We start from the raw sequence: 6,000 nt of genomic DNA, 5'->3' as shown, positions 1-6,000 counted from the left end.
GGAGGAAATATTGCTGAGCTCTGACTTCACCTCTGCCCCCCTCCACCCCCACCCCACCCCCACATACATGCTATGATGTTTCTCCAGCTTTGCCTTCTGATTTGTCTGCTTATTCATCTTGTCTGGTCAGATGACAACCGTCAGTACTCACGTCCAAATCCTCATGTCCTGCCTTAGACTTTTCCACTTTCCTAACCACAGCTGAACAGATAGAGAAGGAAGGCAAGCCTGCGGGGGTGGGGGGGGATACTTTATAGAGAGTGCATACTCAGGCTGAAATCCTGCAGGAAGGAAGACACTGCACTCAGCCTCTGTTGCCAGTTTTTGTTGCTCTTTTGTGACAGTTGACCACTTTGTAAATTTAGGGAGTTTTCGAATTTGGTAAAATTTAAAATAATTTTTTTTTTTTTTACAGAGTATTCTGTCCCAGATGCAAAGACCACCAGAACCCTAGCTCTAAAATGCAAAGCCAAGGGATTTTAATTGAAGTCTTATAGAGCTCAGCCTGCTTTGGTTTTCCTGGGTGTTGATGCGTTAAGTTAATAAGACACATTATCCAGAGAATCCGATCGATAGCACTTCCCAAGGGCAGATCCGGTCTTGGTTCTCACCACACTCCCACCCCACCCTCTTGCAAACAATATTTGATTATAACCTTTAAAATATGATTATTGTTTTAAAGTAAGGAATGCTGTTTACCTTGAGTCTGTAATGATGTTACTTCCCTTTGTTCTGAAAAGTCCACCCACTGGGGGCAACAAGTCAATTATCCTGCTCTGTTACTAACCCTGTACTTGTGATTAGGAACAAGTTCCTTAACGTTCCTAAAACTCTTGGCTTAGCTGAAAGGAACCAAACAAAGACTGGCAGCTACTTCTCTAGCTGTGTGGGGACTTTAGATAATACAGTATTGGGTCATAATGTATATGCAATTAATGATAATTATGATAATATAAAATAAATACAATAACTATTCAATTATTGAGAACTATAATCATCACCACCACCACCACCATCATCATCATCATGCTCTTGCCCTTTGAAGGCTGTGGTTGACTCTTTTGCTCTGTTGTTTAATGCTCAGAAATTTCAACCCGACTTCTAATTAGATGAATATTCAGCTCATGGAACCAAAGGCCATCTGCAGATTCTCAGATAAGTACACTTTCTCAATTCTTCTCAGTAAGAGATTTGCTACATCCACCCTGTTGGGTAGTGTGTGAGATCTTCCATTGAATTGAAAATCACCTAAGTGTATGTGTGAATGGAGGGATTTCTGTGTCTCATATCCAGAGAAGCCCCATGCTCAATACAGACCCACTGTGACTGGCGTCCATCCACAGAGTTAATGAAGCATAACATATACTTTTCGTTGACTGTTTTCTTTTTGCCAGTACAAAAATATATGTTTATTGCAGCTGTCCTGATACTTTGAGATGTCCAGAAAAGCCTGGGCCAGGAGTTCCTCCAGCACAGATAGAGTGCTTTCCTGGCATGCAAGTCTGTGCTGCACCAGCTCAGGTTCACCTTCAGATACACCCGCAGGTTATTCTGGATGCCGAGAGGTCTGATTTAGCTGTCTGAAGTTAAGATCAGCTCTACCTTGTCTCACCCCGAGCTTCAGCCCTTTAAGGAGTCTCAGACGCCTGTTACCCCCCTTGGGCCGGGTGCCCGTGCTCAGCAATCCAGTTACTTCACCCACTTCTTTTGCTCTTGTTACAGTCCCAGCCCGTCAGAACTTTCCATGGCACAACTTCTCCACCTGTTAAGGTTTTCCTCAGTCTTAACTTTTCACCTTTAAGAAACAAGGAGTTTCAGTTGGGGCCAACGTGGGGTTACCTGTAGTCCAGGGGGTTCAGATTCCTTAAGTTCGTGACCTGTTCCCATGTCCAGTTCTCGGCCCTTCGTTTCATTTCCTCTGGCAGTTTGGGCAGATAGGTGGGTGGAGGAAGTTGTGGTTCCTGCAGGCTTGTTCTCTACTCTGCACCGCACAGTCAGGATTTTCAATCCAGCTGTGTTTTATCTTAAACACTTGCTGTCCCATTCACCACAGATCTCGAGATCAGAGCCTTGTATGAGGCTGGGGATGGCAGAGGGGGGTCCAAATGACAGAGTGAGGCAGGTGGGGTGTCGAGTAAAGAGGTGATGGCAATGGGAAACAAATTTCCCTTCTGTATGCCAAAAGTTTTTAGTTTTCTTCAGGGTTTTTTGTTTGTTTGATGGATTGATTGATTGATTGATTGATTTGGTTTGATTTTTGCCAACAATGAAAAATATGTGCATGCATTTTATCATAAAACCCAAAAGGAGGCAGAAAATGTACTGTGTGACCTTGGATGGTATGACTGAGACTAAAAGGTGAGAGAAAGTAGTGCCATGTGTCAGAGATTTTCCTCTCAAAGCTGTCTGGCTGGGGGACCAGCTGTCACGGTGTAGTGATGACAGGACCCAGGGCATGGGGCTGAACAAATGCCTGCAGCAGGCAAGAGGCTAAGGAAGACGTGTCAGACATTGGTCAAGTCTCCCCATGTGCCATGCCATCTGCTGGGCACAGCTGGAGCCCAGATGCAGACTCCCCTGGAAACTGTGGTCCTAACAGGGAGCCTGACATCATTCTAGGAAGTCCATACATACTATTTCTCTAACCCTTATTATAGCCTCGAGAGAGGGTACCATTAACCTCAGCTGAAAGGAGATTTAGATGAAGAAAGTTTTTACTAGCGTGAGACTTGAAATGACACCTGAGACTTGCACCAGCCCATGTTGTTAATAACTGTTCCTAATATCTTCCCTCACTGGGGCACCAGCTCGGAAACCTGGGTCAGGAAGCTGGTCCTAGCCCCAGGGTTCCAATGCTGCAGCTTTGGGCTTTAACGGGATGCCAAAACAAGAGAGCTGGGGATGCTCGTTCTACTGGCTCTTCCCACATGCTGGAGATGTGATGTGAGAAGTAGAGTTGGAGCACAATGGAACCATAGCAAACTGATTTCCAGTTGTTGTGTCCATGGCAAGCTGCAACTGGAGATGTTCTCTGTATAACCATTCCTCAGATTTTCTGACTTCAAATATGGTGGAGAAGTTTACAGTATAGCAGGAGACCAAAAAATAAATAAATACAAAATAAAAAAGCAAAACAACATCAAAATCCCAAGCATATCAAAAGGCAGTCTTGTACTGTGAAAAGGATATGTGGAGGAATTAAGAGTCCTGATTTAGCCAGGCGGTGGTGGTGCATGCCTTTAATCCCAGCACTCAGGAGGCAGAGCCAGGTGGATCTCTGTGAGTTCGAGGCCAGCCTGAGCTACCAAGTGAGTTCCAGGAAAGGCGCAAAGCTGCACAGAGAAACCCTGTCTCGAAAAACCAAGAAGAAAAAAAAAGAGTCCTGATTCTGCAATCTAGGGAGATAGCTGAGTCAATAAAATGCCTGCCAGGCAAGCATGAAGATCCAAGTTTGATCCTTAGCACCCACATAAAATGGATACAGCAGTATGCACCAGTAAAAGAGGAAGTGGAGACTAGAGGATGCCTGGGGCTTGCTAGCTACCCATTCTTACCCAATGGTGAGCTCCAAATTCGGGAAAAGACTCTGTCTCAAAAATTAAAAGGCAGGAATTAAAGATTGATGAAGATCCTAATGTAGACCTCTGGCTCCACATGAACACATACACACACACACACACACACACACACACACACACACACACACACAGCACTGCCTAGGGCACACTTCAGTGTATAAATGTTTCTGTTGTTTCCTTGGATAATAAACTGCTCAGTGTAACCGAAAGTGGGCATACATTGAACTCTTAACAGAATTTACAGAAATTGTCTTACAAACTCAGTAGCAAGATGTGACTGTCATCTAGAGAGCACAGTTGGATTGTGAAATAACTGTGGATAGAACTGAATGGAAAGGGAGGCTGGCATTCCCTAAGTTCTGGGTCTGACGCCATGCTAGACTTTCCCATGATTTTCATTTACTTCTTATAACATTTAGGTAAGAGAACCATCTCCATCCCCATTTCACAAATGATGAACTATTAGGATCTAGAAGGAAACTTCCAAGTGTTCAGGACTAGATCCGAATTCATTGCGTTGTTCAACCTCCATGAGTTTTGTTACTTTCTGAAGTTTGGTTTTTTTGTTAGTGGTGGTTTTTAGCTTTATTTTATTGTGATCAGATAAAATACAAGAAGTTATTTCAGCCAGGCGGTGGTGGCTCACAATTTTAATCCCAGCACTCAGGAGGCAGAGACAAGTGGATCTCTGTGAGTTCGAGGCCAGCCTGGGCTACAGAGGAGATCCAGGACAGGCACCAAAACTACATAGAAAAACCCTGTCTGGCAAAAAGAAAGAAGTTATTTCAATTTTTCTATTTTTTTTTTTGTGAGACTTGCTCTCTGTCCTAACAGAAGGTTTCTTTAAAAGAAGGTTGCATGGGCTGCTGAGAAAAATGTATATGCTGTGCTGTTTGGAATCGAGTATCTGTTAGGACCATTTGCTCTCTAATGTTCCTCACTCAGACGTTTCTCTGTTTGTTGAGATGACCTACTGGTGCAACTAGGATATGGAAGTTCTTCATTAATACGGTGTTGAGATGAGTCTGTGATTTTACATCTAGGGACGTCTGTTTTTAGAAATTGGGTGTTTCCATTTTCCATGCTTAGAATTATAATGTCCTCCTGATGTTCTCTCAGTCAGTATGGCGTGACCTTTATCTCTTCTAGCAAGTTGTAGTTTGCTCATGGGTCACCTGCTTGCTTCTCGACCCGTTTGCTTTGAATATTTGTTTCCGTCCTTCTAGCCAAGTGTCCTCTGTCGTGGATGGGGTCGACATTTCTTGGAGGCAACAAATAGATGGATCCTGGCTTTTATCCATTCTGATAGTCTGTCCCTTAAATGGAGAGTTGAAACCACTAATCTGCAGAGTATTTATCTAATGGTGTTTACTAATCCCCAGTTACCTGGGCCTTGTAGTGAGGACCGCTAGACCTCATGATTCTTCTTCAACAAACCTTCCTCTTCCAGACGGGGCTGAGTTTAGGCTTTCCATGTTTTGCAAAGCTCTGAGGACAGCCGACTCTGATCATGGGAGCTGAGAGCTGTTTCTGAGACAGAAAAGCCGGTCGACACAGCTCTGAATTTTCTGATATATTCTTGCTGTGTACTTAACCTGTAAATTGTAACCCCTTTGAGGGTCAAACGACCTTTTCACAGGGATCACATGTCAGATATCCTGCTTATCAGATATTTACATCATGATTCATAACACTAGCAGAATTACAGTTACAACATAGCAACAAAATAATTTTATGGTTGGAGACTAGCACGAGAAACTGTATTAAAGGATCGCAGCATTAGGAAGTTTGAGAACCACTGCTTTAAGGTTTAGAATGACTCTTGACAAAAGGACAGTGTGCTTGCCTCAGCAGCTTATTTGCTAAAAGTACACCGATGCTACAGTTACCTGTCTCTACACTGTTCATCCACAGTGGCTCAAGTTGTGATTTATGGAGAACAAGTTTACAGATGTTTGCAATGATTCCATTCTCTTTAGCAGGGTGTTTCTCCTGTCATATCAAGTTTGTTGATATGTTCCTGTTGAAAGTGTCTTTTGACCTAAATCTTTGAGTTATCCAGTTTTATCAGAAGGCTTTATCTGGTCCTCTTTCCCTCTGCTTTGCCAGAGGAACCTAGTAGTGGACTCAAGAAGGGGAAGGGAGATGAAGCAGTGTTAGGAGAAGCAAGCGTTGTGGGTGAGAACTGTGACGGAGGCCTTTGTCTGCCTGTCTAAGAACCCGAGACTTGTCTTTCTTTCTCATACATAATAACAGCAGTGGGCACAGGTGGCACCCGCTTAGCATCTCCTTATCCATCTCACTGTGACTCTCTGCTGTGGGGTAGAGCTTACTTGCAGAATCCAGACCACATCAGCTTCCCAGAGAATCAGCTCCCAGTGACCAGGAACTCAGTTTCTACATCTAAACACTATAGCAGAAC

This window comes from Peromyscus eremicus, chromosome 6 (assembly GCF_949786415.1).
Source record: "Peromyscus eremicus chromosome 6, PerEre_H2_v1, whole genome shotgun sequence".
Lineage (NCBI taxonomy): Eukaryota > Metazoa > Chordata > Mammalia > Rodentia > Cricetidae > Peromyscus > Peromyscus eremicus.
This window is presented reverse-complemented; position numbering follows the sequence as displayed.